The sequence below is a fragment of the Phyllobates terribilis genome, unplaced genomic scaffold (genome assembly GCF_046119375.1).
Source record: "Phyllobates terribilis strain yellow unplaced genomic scaffold, ASM4611937v1 Scaffold_5__5_contigs__length_657084704, whole genome shotgun sequence".
NCBI classification, from domain to species: domain Eukaryota; kingdom Metazoa; phylum Chordata; class Amphibia; order Anura; family Dendrobatidae; genus Phyllobates; species Phyllobates terribilis.
In genome coordinates this window covers 5353638-5373595 of record NW_027362765.1, presented here as the reverse complement: position 1 = coordinate 5373595, position 19958 = coordinate 5353638, and positions in this window count along the sequence as shown.

Here is a 19958-nt window from a genome sequence, read left to right as displayed (position 1 = left end):
GCCAGGTAGTCCTATTGCTCTGTACCCCTGCCTCCACCACTGATTAGCAGCTTTCTGCCTATGCACAGTGTACACAGAAAGCTGCCAATCAATGGTGTGGGCGGGGTTATACAAGACTCAGCATTCAGAGCTCTGCAGCAGAAAAAAATAGTGATTTTATCACAACTGCTCCACCGAGTAAAGTAATCAACACATGGAATCAGGGTCTCTGTCCCTGCATCATGCTTCTCTCAGACCAAATAGCATAAACCTGGTGACAGATTCCCTGTAATTCAAATGTAATTAACACCATAGGGTCATCTACACTTAGAATAGAGACGTTCCATGGTTGTATGGGGGATAATACTGGACGAGTCATTCACACCCCATGATCTGATGACACACACGCATCCCCCTCTATGATACTTACGGATTCTTGGATCTCCGGGATCTCACTAATTCCATTGTTAGGATTCGACAGCTCAGTTGTTTCTAAAATAATGATGAAGAAATGAAATGTATTAGAGGATATTATTCCTACATAGATAATACAGCAATATAACGGAGAAATGACAAGATGTCTGTAAATGGGATTAATACTCGTTATATGGGGATTCTAAATATGAGACTATACGGGGAATCCATAGATAAATGTAATGTAAATGATGGAGGAACCCCTTCATAAATAACAAAAGACTGACCATCACTTCCGAAAAGAAAATGGGTGTGAACAGGTGCATACTAAGAGTAGCCATCCAAATACATAACTAACAAAGTTACACTCTGTAATGCTATAGCATGTAAACATGAAATAAATGAAATTTGAATTGCATTACTGCTGTAGAAAATAGGATAAAAGGAAGATACTTAGTGCATAATTTGGCCAATTCATGCATGGCCAGCAGCCACGGCAAGGCGACCTTCTTTTTCTGGGTGCATGCCAAGTAGCCACGGCAAGGTGACCTTTTTTTTTGCTGGGTGCATGCCCAGCAGTCACGGCAAGACGACCTTCTTTTGCTGGGTGCATGCCCAGCAGTCATGACAAGGCGACCTTCTTTTGCTGGGTGCATGCCCAGCAGTCACGACAAGGCGACCTTCTTTTGCTGGGTGCATGCCTAGCAGCCACGGCAAGGCGACCTTCTTTTGCTCGGTGCATGCCCAGCAGTCAAGGCAAGGCGACCTTTTTTGCTGGGAACCTATCTCCACACATCAGCCCGGGGTGGTTTTAATTACAACAGGATCCTACCTACCCATATAAATGTAGGCTTCAGCCTAGGAGAGGATTCACATTAGGAGAGGATTCCAACAAAAAGATCGCCTTGTCATTGGCTGCTGGGCATTCATGAATTCGTCAAATTATGTGCTCAGTATCTTAGTTTTTTCCCATTTTCTAGAGCAGTAATGCAATTTAAATTTAATTTATTTCATGTTACTTGCTATAGCACTGCAGAATGGACCCTCCATCACATGAATGAGGAAGCCCCCACCCACGCTGCACATATGAGTGATGGTAAGAGAGCTGAAACATAGGAGAGATTTGCAAATTAGCCTGGAAGTGCACTGGGGGCGTGTCACTGCACTTGGATTTCTTCTTTCTCGCCCCCAGCGCACTTCCATTCTGATTTGTATATGGTGTCTACTTTACATTTCTCCTGACTGGCACATTGGATTTCTACAAACAATTATTATTAGGGGACAATGGCCTATACCGTCACACCACTACTTCTATATGTAACAATGTGCTGCCAGGTTCCCATTACACAGAGTAGAGAGTAAATCTAACATTATCCTCCGTCCTCTGTAATATCTGGACATTCCTTGTAGAAGGTCGGGTGATCGCTCACCTGTAATCAGATCGCTGTTCAGCTCCGGCTGACTCCTATTAGGGTCAGGGATTTTCGGGGTCACATTTTGCCCATATTTGGCGTCGCCTCCTGTTGTTTCCTGATAGATATAATATATATAATTAATATGTGGAAGATTTCACTAAATCACCAAATACATAAATCATGAAGGACTAAACCAACATTTACAGATGCACCAATTGTAACGATACAAATCCCGCGCCATCTTCAGACCTTTTCTCAGAAAGTCTCCTCAGATACGGTGGATTAAGATACGTCTATTAATATTGATCCTTACCGGGCGTTCCAATGAGCGTTCTAGTATAGACAGGACTTTTTCGGCCAGTTCTTTAAAGACAGCCAAATCTTCAGTCTGAGATCTTTCTTCAGCCTATAAAGAAGGAAAAATGGAAAGGAGAATTTTGAGATGAGAGCGGTCAGAATGGAGGCGGAAATTGTATGTGACATCGGTTCTCTGTCTGCAGATACAATGACTACATACTGTATTTGGGGACTCGTTGTGTTTTACCGTATTTTTTGGACTATAAGATGCCTTTTTTTCCAAAATGTTTGACCTCCCTTCTAACACTCTCGCACCCCTCGAATCTATCCTAAACTCTGCTGTCTGACTAATCCACCTGTCCCCCCGCTATTCCCTGGCTTTTCCCCTCGCTCCGCCAATCCCTTCACTGGCTCCACATTACCCAGAGACTCCAGTTCAAGACCCTAACCTTGGCATGCAAAGCCACCCACAACCTGTCTCCTCCATATATCTGTGACCTAGTCTCCCGGTACTTACCTGCACGCAACCTCCGATCCTCACAAGATCTTCTTCTCTACTCCCCTCTTATCTCCTCTTCCCAAAATCGCATATAAGATTTCTCCCGTGCATTCCTACTCTGGAACTCTCCACCCCAGCATATCAGACAGATTATTAATAATAATAATTGTCTGAATGTAGCTTACCAGGGGGGTGGCTGTGGTGGAGTGAGGTCACAGGAGGTAGGGTCACTGCTGTAGGAAGCCGGCAGTAGAAGTGGGGCGCTGCTGCGGGCCCCGAGCTGGGAGGAGCAGGGTATCCAGGAGGTGCGAGGCTGCGGGCCCTGGGCTTCAAGGAAATGTTAGCGGTGATTTAGGAGGGGAGTCCCCGCTCTGCCCATTGATTTTCTGGCGGTGGGCTTCAGGCAAATGGCCGCTGGAGGCAGTGCATGTGAAGATTTAGATCTCAGCTCAATGACGAGCTGAGATCTCAATTTGCGTATTGGCCATCTCCAGCAGCCTACTTCTTGAAGCCCACTGCAGAGAAATCAATAAGCAGAGCAGGGTCTCCCGTCCTGAATTACCGCTAGCATTTACTTGAAGCCCAGGGCCCGCAGCCTCGCACCTTCTGGACACCCCGCACCTCCCAGCTTGAGGCCCGCAGCAGCGCCCCACTCCTACTGCCGACTTCCTGCAGCAGCGACTCTGCCTCCTGTGACCTCGCTCCACTGCCACCACCCCCCTCAGTAAGCAACCGAAAATTCGGACTATAAGACAGAACCCCATTTTATTATAATAAATGTTTTTCCTATTTACCTCCCAAAAATTTTTGGTGCGTCTTATGGTCTGCAAAATACAATATATTAGAAGAAAAAGCTTCTATCCCTCCATTATTATCTATTAATATTGAGATGTTCTGTGCAGAGTGTCCGCCACTTACCTGGTGTAGTAATGTCCTGATGTTCTGAAGTAAATCCGTCAGATAGTCTGACGTTAGACGACGTTGTCGGTGTTTGGTCAGGCAATCCTTTACTAGCTCCATCACCAGCCGGTGAGTGAAGCTGAGGACGCCATCGGGTGGTAGAAGCACACTGTTAGGACGATTGATCATAAGGATCAACAATAGTGCTTTTACCTGAGGAATGTCCAAAACAATTCCAGCCATAGTGAAAAACTGCAAGTGCTATCAGTCACTATAGAGCCAAGAAAGGCACGGGTGAGCCTATGTGCATTGTATATATAGCGACTGTGAGCAGTGATGTCACCATCACCTGTGATGTCATCACGGAATCTTGTGATAGAATCTTCACAGAGCAGCTCTGCGCAAATAGAATGCGGCCTGGTAATATATAAAGTGAAAACACCATACAATTAACTACCCATGTTATCATGGCCGTTCTATTTTATATCCAATTAGAACACAACCAGGATAAAGGTGTGTTCACAAGTTGGATTTTGGCAGCATTTTTTTTCTACCCCAAAAATCAAAGGTGGCAGGAAAAACGCTGCTTAAAATTCAGGTGTTTTTACTTGTGTTTTTTTTTCCATTCATTTGAATGGGTGAAAAATGCTGCAAAACCTCTGAAAGACTTGACAAGCTGCAGATTTAAAAAAAATGCAAAAAAAACAGCATGTGAATGAGATTTCAGAAATGTCATTCACTAAGATGGTACTGTAAAACACAGCATTTTTGCTGCAGAAGAAAAAACAGTGAATACACCCTAAAGATATCCTCAGTCATATTATGGGAAATATTGTATATTTCGCATTTATTATCTCACGTGTTTTTCTTCACCATAGAACTTTTAAGGCTGTGTGCCCACTATGCGTTTTTTAGGCGTTTCTGCAGTGTAACTTCCGCCGCGGAAACACTTAAAAAACGCTTGGTGATAGGTCTGCAATGGTCCCCAATGATAATCCGCATGTGCTGTGCACATGCCGCGGAGATTTCCGCTGCGGATTATCATTGCGGAAAAATCCGCAGCACGTCCTTTAATTTTGTAGAGTCGCTGCGATTTAGCCGCCATTGACTTGCATTGGAACGGATAACATCCGAATGGCTACAAATACACATGTGGATATTATGCGACTCAATGCGTGGATGGTACCCAGGTCTGGAGATGAAGAGACTCTCCTCCAGACCCGGGTACCATAGTACCTGTAGTTAAAATAGAATTAAAATAAAAAATAAACATATACTTACCTTCTGATGGCCCCTGTCTGCTCCCGGCGGTGCTGCTGGCTCTTCGGCTGCTCGCGGTGGTAAAAGGACCTTCCATGACGCCATTTAGTCATGTGACAGTTCACGCGACCGCTGACATCGGCTGTCGCGTGACCTGTCACATGACTAAATGACGTCATGGAAGGTCCTTTTACAGCACCGTGATCCGCCGAAGACACCGGACGCACCGGAGAAGGAGATCGAGGACCATCGGAAGATGAGTATAATGTTTTTTTTTTATTTTTCACCATTATTATTCATTTTTTTTATTATTGATGCTGCATTTGCAGCATTGTAACTTGGTCACACTATATAAATCCATGCCGGTTGCATGGAATTATATAGTGTGACCAAGTTGTCAAGCACTTTTCCAAGTGATGCTAAAATCACTTGGCAAAGCGCTTGACAACCCAGGGAGATGCAGAAACGCTTAGGAAAAATCCGCAGCATTTCTGCATCGTGGTCATATATCCTAACTCATTGGCGAACTGTTATACAAGGCTATATTCACACTAGACGTTTTTTTAGCGGGCTTTTTTATGCAAATTTTCAGCTGCGTTTTACAGTACCAACAAAGTCTATGAGATTTCCGAAATCTCATGCACAAAGCTTACTTATTTGTCCTCAGTATTTTGTGCTTTCCATGGCTTTTTGCAATAGAGTATGTCACTTGTTTCAGCGTTTTTCACCCATTAAAAAAAAGGGTGGTGGAAAAAAATGCTGAAAAAAAGCCTAGTGTGAACATTTTGCTGCGTTTTTAGTGAAAAAAGCAAGTATGTGACACACATTTATTCTTGTGATTTTCCCAAGTTTAAACCATCTTGTCTTGGTCACCTGAGATAGCAGCTTGGATTATTACAGTTTAATTAAATTAGTGATGCCTACAAAGTAAACATTGGTTGAGCTAGGTGTGAGATTGAACAACAGGTGTGGCCCAGGGAGGTGTGAAAATGAACAATGCCTGAGCAACTCAATGGCAAACCATAATGTGAAAGTAAATAGTGTCCTACAAATTCAATGCACTGCCAGGGTCTTAGATAAACCATTCCAGACCAATTCACCCCCCACCCCCCCCTGTTACATTTGTAATGTGTACTTTTTCATGAACATATGTCTTGCAATGGTGACCTGTTTTCATGTGTCTATGGTGGAAGCAAAGCTGAACTTTGGGATCTTGAAAAACGCACCAAAAATGCACCAAGAACCACTGCAAAAAAACACACCAAAACCTGCGTTTTTGACGCTACTTCTTTCCTGCCAAGAGATTATGTTTTGCTGCAGAAAAAAACACCTAGTGTGAATATAGCCTAAGACTTACTCTGCCAGCATTAATAGTCAATATTCTGTATACAAATAGGACTCCAATCCAGGTATTCAGTTTATCATAAACATGCCTGAGTTAATCTGCCAAATACACATAGTATGCTTTCTCATAGGTGAAATATAAATCCTGTTAAAGGTCCAAGTTGCAGCAGTTAAGTAGAACAAAACAGACCTCTTCATTCTTTGTAGGTGGAAAAACTTTCGAAATTGTCAGTGTATCAAGTACTTATACTCCTGACTGTATATAGTATAATTGCCGCACTGCTACATACAGGTGCTTCTCAGAAAATTAGAATATCATCAAAAAGTGAATTTATTTCAGTTCTTAAATCTAAAAAGTGAAACTCATATACTATACAGTCATTACAAACAGAGTGATCTGTTTTAAGTGTTTATTTCCGCTAATGTTGATGATTATGGCTTACAGCCAATGAAAACACAAAAGTCATTATCTCAGTAAATTAGAATTAACAAGAAACACCTGCAAAGGCTTCCTAAGCATTTAAAAAGGTCCCTTAGTCAGTTTCAGTAGGCTCCACAATCATGGGCAAGACTGCTGACTTGACAGATGTCCAGAAGGCAGTTATTGACACACTCCTCAAGGAGGGTAAGCCACAAAAGGTCATTGCTAAAGAAGCAGCTGTTCACAGAGTGCTGTATCCGAGCATATTAATGGACGTGGAAGGAAAAAGTGTGGTAGAAAAAGGTGCACAAGCAACCGGGATAACCGCAGCCTTGAAAGGATTGCTAAGAAAAGGCCATTCAAAAATTTGGGGGAGATTCACAAGGAGTGGACTGCTGCTGGAGTCATTGCTTCAAGAGCCACCACACACAGACGTATCCAGGACATGGGCTACAAGTGTCGCATTGCTTGTGTCAAGCCCCTCATGACCAATAGACAACGGCAGAAGCGTCTTACCTGGGCCAAAGAGAAAAAGACCTGGACTGATGCTCAGTGGCCCAAGGTGTTGTTTTCAGATGAAAAGTAAATTTTGCATTTCATTTGGAAATCAAGGTCCCAGAGTCTGGAGGAAGAGTGGAGAGGCCACAATCCAAGCTGCTGGAGGTCTAGTGTGAAGTCTCCACAATCAGTGATGGTTTGGGGAGCCATGTCATCTGCTGGTGTAGGTCCACTGTGTTTTATCAAGACCAAAGTCAGCGCAGCCGTCTACCAGGACATTTTACAGCACTTCATGCTTCCCACTGCCCACAAGCTTTATGGAGATGGAAATGTCATTCTCCAGCAGGACTTGGCCCCTGTCCACACGGCCAAAAGTACCAATACCTGGTTTACACACAACAGTATCACTGTGCTTGATTGGCAGCAAACTCGCCTGACCTTTACCCCATAGAGAATCTATTATAGAGAATCTATGGGGTATTGTCAAGAGGAAGATGAGACCCCAGACCCCACAATACAGATGAGCTGAAGGCTGCTATCAAAGCCACCTGGGCTTCCATAACACCTCAGCAGTGCCACAGGCTGATCCCTCCATGCCACATTGCCGCATTGATGCAGTAATTGATACACGAGGAGCCCGAACAAGTATTGAGGGCATTTACTAAACATACATTTCAGTAGGCCAACTTTTCGGATTTTAAAAACATTTTTCAAGCTGTTGTTATGAAGTATTCTAATTTACTGAGATAATGACTTTTGTGTTTTCATTGGCTGTAAGCCATAATCATCAACATTAACAGAAATAAACACTTAAAATAGATCCCTCTGTGTGTAATGACTTTATATAATAGATCCCTCTGTGTGTAATGACTCTATATAATAGATCCCTCTGTGTGTAATGACTCTATATAATAGATCCCTCTGTGTGTAATGACTCTATATAATAGATCCCTCTGTGTGTAATGACTCTATATAATAGATCCCTCTGTGTGTAATGACTCTATATAATAGATCCCTCTGTGTGTAATGACTGTATATAATAGATCCCTGTGTAATGACTCTATATAATAGATCACTCTGTGTGTAATGACTCTATATAATAGATCCCTCTGTGTGTAATGACTCTATATAATAGATCCCTCTGTGTGTACTGACTCTATATAATAGATCACTCTGTGTGTAATGACTCTATATAATATAGGAGTTTCACTTTTTGCATTGAAGAACTGAAATAAACTAACTTTTGATGATATTCTAATTTTGTGAGAAGCACCTGTATATAGTATGAAGCCCCACTGCCCCATATGTGTATGTATAATTTGATGCACATGACTCGCCCCCTGGGCCGTGGGGTACACGGAACCGGGCCTTCTAGTGTACGGTGCTGATGCGGGTAGTAGTGGCAACCTGATCCCGTGGCTCAGGGTGGTCAGACCAAATGGTGGCAGTCTATTTATCAGTGTTTTGAATGTCCGACTACGCCACCCGTGGATTGCGGTCAGGGATAACCGCCGCTGCGAGGCAGACTGCTGAGGCTGGTGTGGTGTGCAGCACAGGTGTAGGATAACTCCCCACGGGAAGAGTGTAGCCTCAGGGCAGTGTAGGTGGATGTTGGGGGTGATAGTGCAGGCCGCAATAGTAAGAGTTCAGAGTCCGCTTCAAACAGTTCAGGGTCTTTATTGTAGATATTATTAATGACCCAACAGTACCGGTTAGGAATGGGCCTGGGTGTCTGAGAGCATTCAGGCGAGCCCCACTGGTCAGGGTGAGTGTGTAGGCCTACCGTTCTCTCTATGCTCTTTCTGACTATCCCCCTTTTCGTGGTGTAATAGCCCACGTCCCTGAGCTGGCCGTGTACTTCTCGCCTGTATGGCATGCGAGTAGGGCCTTGGGTACCTGTTGCTTGATCCTCGCTGTACTGGTCCCTCTGTGTGGCGGAGCCTCCAGGCTTCTTAGGCCAAGGGACCTGAAATCCCTCGCAGGTTGGTTCTCTGCTGCTGGGCTTTTAACCCTGACAGCCCCGGACCCCAATGCCCGGTAGATTGGTTCTCTTCCAGGACCGGCTCTCGTCACCTCTGTCCCTGGCTTGCAGTTTCTCCTCTGCTTCACGGACTCCTCAGCTACAGCTGAACTGTCCCTCCTTCTCTGGGACTAGTCTCACTCCTGAGCTAGGTCTTCCAGTTCTCTCTAACCCTGCCCCCAGTTCCAGCTTTTATAGGGGCAGCCAGCTTCCCCTGCTGGCCTGGGACAGGACGTGCTGTATGATAATTGTCCCTAACCAGGGGACCTCCCTCCTGCTCTCAGACACAGATTATTGTTTGTGGCATCCAGGCCTGGGGTGACACATTCTCCCCTAGTAAAATTTAGTACTCCGGACTAAACAGGAAACACAAATACAGGGTATAAATGACAACATAACATATATACAAGTATATTTTGTCCTTGAGGTTACGGCGCTTCCGTGACCGGGTGTCCATGTCACCCAACAAGGTGTGAAGTTTTCCACGGTGTGGGGACCTGTTTCCATAAACCCCAAGTTCCTGGCCTTGGGCGTGGCGACAAGGCTGAGCTCTCTACTTTGGGCCACAAGGAGGCCACACCGGACAGATTTTTCTTCCGTGGCCATCTTCGAAAGAGGGCACCAAGTGCAACTATCTACAAGACCGTTCCGGTTATTCAGCGTCCATAACCTGTTAGTCCATGAACTAGAAAGACTGGAAAAACATAATTAGCAACCAGGCAACAAACATAAAACATTTACAATATACAGCATTTAGATCTTCCAGCGAGCTGGTATTTGCCCCCTAGTGCTCCGGGTTGACCTGCGTAACCCACTGTCTGGTGGTGGTCTAACCTGACTTTCCCCACTAGCATTCAGGGTACAGCTACTAGCTGGGTTTACAGGCAGTGCAGGCAGCTATCTGCGGGTCCTTTGGCTTACCGCAGGTATGGCAGGCTCACTGTCAGCAGAGGGTTGACTCTCCTGGGTTGCTGGCATGGGTTCTTCTGCCTCTAGGGCTGCTTGGTCTTCTGATTCCTCCTGCTCTCCTGTAGGTTCCTGCTGGGTTGGTTGAAGGAAGTGTAGGACGGGTACCACTATTGCATCATTTATCCGAGTCCAGGACCGGGGGAACTCTCCAAGAACTGTGCTGATCATTTCTTTCTTGTCTTCTGCGGGTTCAAGGTCATCTTGATCTTCTCCTGCACTCTGTAGTTGCTTGAGGCACCTTTTGAGGTGGTCTCTGGAGACGGTGCTAGTGGTTTCTCCTCCATCCTTGGTAATTACACATACCTTCGGGTTGTTGTGGTTGGACTGCAGTACTGTGTACGGGTCGCTCTCCCACTGGTCATCTAGCTTGTGAAGCCTTCTCTTCCGCTTCAGGACCTGCTCACCAGGTTCCAGGGGACCAGCAGGGGCGTGTTGGTTGAAGAGCCTCTCTTGCTTTTCTCTCGCTTGAGCCAGACTCCTCTCCACACTCTCCTGTACCTTCTTGTACTGTAGCCGCCGTTCCGTATCCCAGTTCGCGTCTGGGGAGGTGGGGAGGACTCCCATCTCCAGGTCTATCGGCAGCTTACCTGGTCTTACCCTCATCAGGTAAGCCGGGGTGCAATTTGTAGCATTCACCGGGATATGGTTGTATAAGTCTATCAGGTCTGGCAGCTTCTCCGGCCACAGGCTGCGTTCTTCCAGGGGCAACGTTTTGAGGAGATCAATGACGATATTATTCATTTTCTCACATAGCCCGTTGGTTTGTGGGTGGTAAGACGTTGTCCGAATCTTCTTACAGCCGTAGAGGTTGCAGAACTCCTGGAAGATTTCAGCCTCAAACGCTGGACCTTGATCTGTCAAGACCTGTTCCGGATACCCGTGTGGATGGCAGAAGTGTTGTTGGAAGGCTCTGGCTGCTGTCTGGGCTGTCAAGTCTTTAACAGGAACCACCACCAGGAACCGGGAATAGTGGTCCACTATTGTCAGGGCATAGACGTAGCCCGACCGGTGTGGAGCCAGTTTCACATGGTCCAGAGCTACCAGCTCAAGAGGCTGCCTGGTGACGATGGGCATCAAGGGCGTCTTCTGGCTGGTACCGTCCTTCCTTCTGAGGTTACATGGGCCGCAGTCCCTGCACCACTTCTCTATGGCCCCTCTCATTCCGACCCAGTAAAACCGCTCTCTCTGTAGGAACTCCAGTTTCTTCCACCCGAAGTGTCCCACTCTGTCATGGTAGGCCTCCAGGACCATTGCTGCATCTCGTCTCGGGACCACTACCTGCCAGGTCAGCTCGTGCATCCGGTGGTTGACAAGCCTTCTGCACAGCTTACCTTCGTAGAGGAATAGCCTGCTTTTCTCCTTCCATAACTGCTTGGCTTCCTCTGGAGCGTCCGAGCCAGGGCTAGCGTCTGCCTGGGTCAACAGGTCTTTCACCAGGCGAATTGCAGGGTCACTATCTTGCGTTTCAGCCCAGCCGTGGTGAGGTAAGGGATTGAACATGACAGTGGTCAAGTCTTTGTCTCTTACACGGTGGGAGTACTGAGTGGCCCCGTACCGGTGGAATGCAGGGAGCTCTATTTCCTCCAACTCGTCTGGATCTTCTCCCTCATCGGGCAAGTGGGGCATTCTCGATAGGGCATCTGCATTGGCATTGGCTCGGCCTGCCCGGTACTTGATGGTGAAGTCATAGTTTGCTAGCCGGGCCATCCACCGCTGCTCTAGGGCACCAAGTCTCGCATTGTCCAGATGTGTCTACGGATTGTTGTCCGTGTACACAGTGAACTTCGCAGAGGCCAGGTAATGCTTGAAATGTTCTGTTATGGCCCACACCACTGCCAAGGACTCCAGCTTAAAGGAGCTGTAATTCTCCGGGTTTCTCTCGGTGGGCCTCAGCTTCCAGCTGGCGTACGCGATCACCCTTTCTCTGCCCTGTTGGTTCTGTGACAGTACGGCTCCCAGCCCCACATTACTGGCGTCTGTGTGGAGGATAAAAGGCTGGCCATAATCAGGGTAGGCCAGGATCTCATCCCCCGTGAGGGCCATCTTCAGCTGGCGGAAGGACTCCTCTTCCGGCTTGTCCCACTTGAAGGGTGGCTTTTGGCTTCTGGTCTTAGATTGTCCTATAAGGAGGTCCTGCATAGGGGCTGCCATCTTGGTGAACCTGGGGATGAACCTTCGGTAGTAGCCTACCAACTCGACGAACTGCCTCACTTCTTTTATGTTAGAGGGGCTTGGCCAGTTCTTTATTGGCATGATTTTGTCAGGGTCGGGGGCTACTCCTTCTGCACTCACCACGTGTCCCAGGTACTGTACCTTCGGCTTTAACAGATGGCACTTGGAGGGTTTCACTTTCATGCCAAAGCCTGCCAGGGCCTCGAACACCTCGGCCAGGTGCTTTAGATGGTCCTCGTAAGTCTTCGAATAGACAATCACGTTGTCCAGGTAAAGTAGGACCGTCTCAAAGTTTCGGTGCCCTAGACAGCATTCCATCAGCCTCTGGAAGGTCCCGGGTGCGTTGCAGAGCCCGAACGGCATATAGTTGAATTCACTTAATCCCATCGGGGTGGTGAAGGCGGTCTTCTCCTTATCAGCCTCTGCCACAGGAACCTGCCAGTACCCACTAGTAAGGTCCAAAGTAGAGAAGAAATTAGCTGATTTTAGTGCGACCAAAGACTCCTCTATTCTAGGCAACGGGTATGCGTCTTTATGGGTGATACGATTGACTTCTCTATAGTCCACGCACATTCTCATAGTACAGTCTTTCTTTTTTACCAGAACCAAGGGGGCTGCCCAGGGGCTACAACTGTCTCTAATGACCCCGGCTTCCTTCATTTCTCTCAGCATGCCCTTTGCGTTCTGATAGTGTGCGGGGTGGTACAGGTCTGTATCTTTCTTTTATTGGTGGGTGGCTCCCCGTGGGGATGTGGTGTTCTACCCCTTTCACTCTGCCGAAGTCTAGCGGGTGCTTACTAAAGATTCTCTCGTACTCTTCAACCACCCGGTAGACTCCTTGTTTTTGGTGCAAGGGAGTGGAGTCAGCACCCACGTGGAGTTTCTGGCACCAGTCCTCCTTGGGTTTCTGGGAACCATTACCCTCCGCCTGGGGAGATGGAGGCAAGGGTTCCATGGCCCTGACAGCATTGTGTTCAACAGTATACAATTTGGCTAGTGTAGCGTACCAGGGCAAGTGTACTTCCCTTTCCCCAATGTTTAAGATCCGGACGGGCACCCTTCCATGGCGGACATCGACCACCCCCCGGGCTGTCAAAATGGTGGGCCTGCTGTCTGAGTACACTGGTTCTACCATGGCTTGGTAGTCTCTCCCTCTTAACCCGATTGCAGTCCGACACCAGATCATTTCACTTTTGGGGGGCATGGCAATGGGGAACGGGTCGCTCATCTGTAGCACCCTGAGGATTCGGCTGCTACAGGGGTATTGCACCTCAATCCAGAGGTGTGGTATTCCACTCCCGGGTAAGGATGGAGTGTGGAACTGAGCTTAGTAGGCTGCATGCACTACATACATCCCATTTCCGGGGGACAGAACAACGGTACTCCCACTAAGTAAATGTGCAGGTACGACAGCGTCTGTCCCTGGCTGGAGTGGGAGGGGGGTGGAACATCCCAGTAGTGTAGGGGCAGATAGGGGGAGTAGTCTGGGTAAAGCTAGGAGCTCATTGGGTGCTGGTCACCTGGGCTCACACATAGTGGGAGTATATAAGGTGGGCACCATCTTAGATCAGGGTTCAGTTCAGGCAGGAGGAGAAGAGGAGAGGAGCTCAGCCAGGAGGGCTGACAGGGAGCTGTAGCTCCGGCTGGGCCCAGCTCCAGAGCAAGGCCTGCAAAGAGAGGAGTAAGAAGGACCCAGAGAGAAAGACAGAGGGAACCCCAAGAACCCAGAAACAGCCCAGAAAGGGTGAAGGGTTGGCGGACACGGGTACCGGAACCCGAACTGGTGGAGGCCACTAATCCTCAGCCAGAAACCGGAGGTCGTGGTCAAGATTTGCCACGACCCTCACCAAATCCACCAGAAAGGCACACCAAGCATAGGGTCAGGGAACCCAGAGGAGGTTTGACCACCAAGAGACCCGAGGGAGCCGGCCAAAGGTGGATCCCTGGTGGGAACGGCCAGGAGGAAGAGAGAGAGACAGGGAAGCTCAGGACCACGCTCCGGACTGCCTGGGGGTTAGCCGAGTCCAGGACCTGGTGGACGCAGCACGGCTCGGGTGGTCACTCAAGGCCAGAGTGACTAAAGCAACATCAGTGAGTAAAAACCCTGAAACTGCATCTCCTGACTCTGCCTCTCCTTCCTGCATCATCACAACCCCCATCATCCACACCTGCTGCCCTGAGGCCATACCCCTCCCGTTGGGGGTTATACCATCACTGCTGCACATATACCACCGGCCTCAGCGGACTGCTCTGCAGCGGCGGCTTCAAAGCCGCACTCAACGGGTGGCGTAGTCGACATCCAAGTTAACATCTACTGCCATAGACTGTCACTTAGTTTGACACCCTGGGCACGGACCGGGTCACCGCCACAAAGACTACTACCCCCATACAGATCCGGCTCCGGGTATCCCTTGAACATGGCCCAGGGGGCGCGTCAACTTTTGGCGTAGTCGGCAGGATAACGTGCCCGCAACCACCGGGTACTGCGTGCCTGAGGAAAAGTTCATATTTACCGTAAAAAGAAGTCTCCCGCCAGTTCCGGAGGGTCCCCGCCATCGGACGCCATCTCGGATCGGTTCCCGCCGGTTGCCCGTAATCTGCAGTCTTTTCCCGCCATCCACAGAGTTTCCCGCCATTGGGAAGCGGTTCCCGCCATCTGAGAAGATTTCCCGCCTTGGCAGAGCGGACGCCATTATGGGCGTGCCAGAGGGTGGCAAGAGGCCACCTCCCATCGTGGGCCAGGACCAAGAATGGCACCAAAAACGAAGACCGCCCCCACCAGCAGAGACTGTGATGCTTGAGATGTCCATCAGCGTGAGGGGACTGCCCCTGGAACTGACAATCACCAAGTTGCCCCGGGACCACCCTCAGTGTGGGCGGACCAAGAACAAAAGAGAGAAGATGGGTGCAGCCTGGAGGAGTCTAGAGAGAACACACCCGGAGATGGAGGGAGAGTCAGGCAGCACCGACCCTGTGGTCAGGAGCCTGTTGCAGGCCGCCACTCCAGAAGGCCTGCTGGAGATCCTGGCGCAGCTCCCCGGAGATCGGGAGAGTGCACAGACCGCGCTGGAGGGCCTCGCACGGAAGATGGCCCGGGTACAGCAGGAAGCGCTGGCGGAGTGGAGCAAGGAGATGGCCCAGCAGGCTGGAACCCGCCAGCGAAGCACGCCACCCACGACAAGGAGCATGTCCGCCTCTGAGGAAGGTGCAGGAGGGACGACGGCCGGAGACGACGCCGCGGAGGGAGCTAAAGAAACGGAGGCAGGTAAAGGGGACGTCACTACCCCGAGCCGAGAAGCCGTGAGCCTGCCCCAGCTCCCCGTCGCAGAGCCCGAAATTCCCCCTGCCGTGCCCGTCGTTGCACCGTCACCGCTCCCGACTAGGCCTCAAACAGAAGCCGCGGCCACGCCCCCTGTGACGTCACGCGCCTCAACCCTGAGCGCGGCCAAGCAGGAGACGCCACCGGCCTGGTCGCAAGGCCGAGTGCCCCCGGGCGCCGCAGTACCAACAGCGCCCTCTACCTCCACTGAGCCACCGGCCTGGTCGCAAGGTCAAGTAACCCCGGGCGCCGCCGTCTTCACGGTGCCCTTTACGTTCAGGGTGCCCCAAGCCTGGTCGCAAGGCCTGGTAAACCTGGGTGCCGCTACCACCACCGCGCCCTCAACTTCCACTGTGCCGCACCTGGGTGAGGACTTGTTGGCCCAGCACACTTGCCCGGATGGGCAGCCCTTTGTGTGGCCACCGGAGTTCGTCAATCCCCGACTCCGGAGGGAACGGCCTCTGGATGAGCCCCTGATCCCGGCTCCGGCGCCCGCCAAGATCACCCCACTCTCGTTAGAGGAGGCGCAGTTTGAGTGGGACCCCACTGGAGAAGACCTCATCGGGTTCACTCAGGAGACCCGGGCGGCCGCAGCCCAGCGTGCAGAGTGCTGCCGCCAGCAGTTGGAAGTCTTTGAGCGAGAACGGAGAGAGAGACGGGTCCGCGAGGAGCGGCTGCAAGTAAAGAGTGCAGAGCAGAAGAGCCGGACCCGAAGGAACCCCCGTGCAGCCCACGGTCCCCGTGCCACCGGGACTGTAATTAAATTCCAACTGCAGCACGGTTGGGGCTTCATCAGAGATCATCACACCCCCGGCGACGTCTTTGTGACCAGAAGAGATGTCGAGTCTCACCTACCGGAGGGACACAGAGGTCGTGACCTGTACCTGGGTGATGAGGTCACCTTCACCCGGCACCAGTGTGCCAAAGGACCCTATGCCCTTCATGTACATCGCCTGACAGAGGAAGAGCTGAGGTGTCAGGAGGAGCAAGAGGACCCGGACGGGTCTGAAGCCTACCCTCAGGCAGGAGCAGGAGGACGTCGCCACTGATGTACAGTAGGAGCACTGTAAATAGTTACCCGTGAAGGTACAATAACCGTTGCCAGTAAGATATAGTCCCCGTTGGGACCAGTGAACTGTTCCAGTGTGTCCCATCTCCCCACAGGCTGAGGACTGTGAGCAGCCATCCCTTTTCCCCACTGGCCGAGGACTGAGAGCGGCCACCTCCCCTTGTATTTAGTTGCGCTTTCTAAGGCGCCCCCTACTGGTTTTATAGGAAACTGTTGTTCTTGAACTGACTGTTGCACTTCTACCTGGTCACAAGCGCACAGTGGCCAGTAACTCAAAGAACATTATTATGAAAGAGTTTTATATGAAAGAAAAAGTTTATCTTGTTTAAATCTGATAATGTTTAATGTTTGATATGTTCTTGTATGTTTTGAAAAAAAAATTGTATGTTTTTGGATATTTTATTCTTTTACAGCCCGAGGACGTGCTGTGATTTACCAGGGGGGAATGTAGCACCCTGAGGATTCGGCTGCTACAGGGGTATTGCACCTCAAGCCAGAGGTGTGGTATTCCACTCCCGGGTAAGGATGGAGTGTGGAACTGAGCTTAGTAGGCTGCATGCACTACATACATCCCATTTCCGGGGGACAGAACAACGGTACTCCCACTAAGTAAATGTGCAGGTACGACAGCGTCTGTCCCTGGCTGGAGTGGGAGGGGGGTGGAACATCCCAGTAGTGTAGGGGCAGATAGGGGGAGTAGTCTGGGTAAAGCTAGGAGCTCATTGGGTGCTGGTCACCTGGGCTCACACATAGTGGGAGTATATAAGGTGGGCACCATCTTAGATCAGGGTTCAGTTCAGGCAGGAGGAGAAGAGGAGAGGAGCTCAGCCAGGAGGGCTGACAGGGAGCTGTGGCTCCGGCTGGGCCCAGCTCCAGAGCAAGGCCTGCAAAGAGAGGAGTAAGAAGGACCCAGAGAGAAAGACAGAGGGAACCCCAAGAACCCAGAAACAGCCCAGAAAGGGTGAAGGGTTGGCGGACACGGGTACCGGAACCCGAACTGGTGGAGGCCACTAATCCTCAGCCAGAAACCGGAGGTCGTGGTCAAGATTTGCCACGACCCTCACCAAATCCACCAGAAAGGCACACCAAGCATAGGGTCAGGGAACCCAGAGGAGGTTTGACCACCAAGAGACCCGAGGGAGCCGGCCAAAGGTGGATCCCTGGTGGGAACGGCCAGGAGGAAGAGAGAGAGACAGGGAAGCTCAGGACCACGCTCCGGACTGCCTGGGGGTTAGCCGAGTCCAGGACCTGGTGGACGCAGCACGGCTCGGGTGGTCACTCAAGGCCAGAGTGACTAAAGCAACATCAGTGAGTAAAAACCCTGAAACTGCATCTCCTGACTCTGCCTCTCCTTCCTGCATCATCACAACCCCCATCATCCACACCTGCTGCCCTGAGGCCATACCCCTCCCGTTGGGGGTTATACCATCACTGCTGCACATATACCACCGGCCTCAGCGGACTGCTCTGCAGCGGCGGCTTCAAAGCCGCACTCAACGGGTGGCGTAGTCGACATCCAAGTTAACATCTACTGCCATAGACTGCCACTTAGTTTGACACCCTGGGCACGGACCGGGTCACCGCCACAAAGACTACTACCCCCATACAGATCCGGCTCCGGGTATCCCTTGAACATGGCCCAGGGGGCGCGTCAACTTCTCACGCTACCGATCTCACCACCAGACAGTTCTACCTGTTGCCATCTCATCAGGGCTCTTATCTCCTTCTGGAGGACCCTCTGTTGGCTGGAGCTCGCGTTCATCGCCACCTGCTGCAAAATTACAATTGCTTCTGAAAGACAATTTTCAATCACATTAGTACCCAAGGTTATTTTAGGGTGACTTTCTCGACGGTCAATGTCCACAATGATCACTCCCTGTGCCGGCAGTTCAAGTTTACCAATCTTAATGGTCATCTCTCTGAACCCCACCTGCGGCACGGGTTGACCATTGCTGGCGATGATGCTCAAGTCATCGTCTGGATAACCAGTTATATCAGTGTCACTCCAGTACTGCTTGAAAAGTACATAGGGGATGGTAGTCACTTGGGACCCGGTGTCCAGCAGTGCACTCATGGGGATACCGTCCAGCACTACGGGTAAAACCGGACGTCCCCCTACGTACTTATCACGCCAATTAGATGGGCCTGATGACCTTATGCCTGGGGGTTGGCCCTTTGCCCCAGGTCGGACCCTTTTAAAGTACAGTACCTGGCTACGTGTCCCGGCTGGCTGCAACGGCGGCAAATCGGCTGTCCATCCTCAGTGTAATGATCGGCGGGCCTCCCTCTGAACGACGGGATCCTCCTCCGTCGACGCCACGGGAGATCCTCCGGACTGGAAGCCAGCTTGATTGGTCCTGACGGGTCCATCTGTAATGACTGTACGGTCCTGGTCAATGCAGCAACACTCTTTGTTAGTTCTTGGACCTGATGGTGCAGGTTTGCAGGCGGGGATGGATTTAGGGCCTGCGCATCAGCCCCCACAAGGTCTGCGGGATAGGGTGCCACCCCTTGGTGGTAAGGGATGGCAGGGCGCCGGGAAGCTACAGCGCCACCCGGTGCAGGTTCTCGGAGCTCCCGGATGGCCCTATCTTTGAACTGTGCAAAAGTCATATCGGGGTTCTGTAGGGCCATGAGGCGCAGCTGGGTTCTGTGGGCGCTGGACAGCAGACCTTCTATGAACTGGTCAGTCAATAGTTTATCTGTATCCTGCACGCTGCCAGGGTCAGCTTGCTTAATTGCCCCCAAGGCTTCCTGTAAATTTAGGGCATAATCTCGGATGCTATCTTGAGCTCGCTGCTTACATCCATAGAACCGCATTTTGATTTCTGCTGAGGTACGGGTATCAAAGGTGTCCCGTAGACGGGTCAGAACCCCCCTTACAGTCCTTTTCTCCTCAGCTGTCCAAGACTTTGCCTCCCGCTGGGCCGCACCAGTTAACTGCCCTATCAGTATGCTTACTTTCTGTTCTTCTGTCAGGGGATAAACTTTGAACAGGCTATACAGCCTTTCTTTAAAGTCGCCCAAGGTATGCGACTCGCCGGCATACTGGGGCAGCCAGGCCGCTCCGGGGATATAGGCAGGGGTGGATTAAGAGTAGCAAGGGCCCCGGGCAGTTTAGCAGGCGCGGGCCCCCTTCACACACCTGATTTATCACGTGACATGTCACATGATCCCCTGTGATAGATCATGTGATAGTTCACGGGAAATTAATTTGGCATAATATTAATTGTGCTGCCTCATCTGAGAGCAGCACAATATTGGGGCAGATACCCTGATTCCAGCGATGTGTCACTTTTTCAGCTGCTTGTTGTCATTTTGAGAAAATCACCGTTTTATCTGCTGCAGATCTAGCAGCTCTCTGAATGCTGCGCTCTGTATA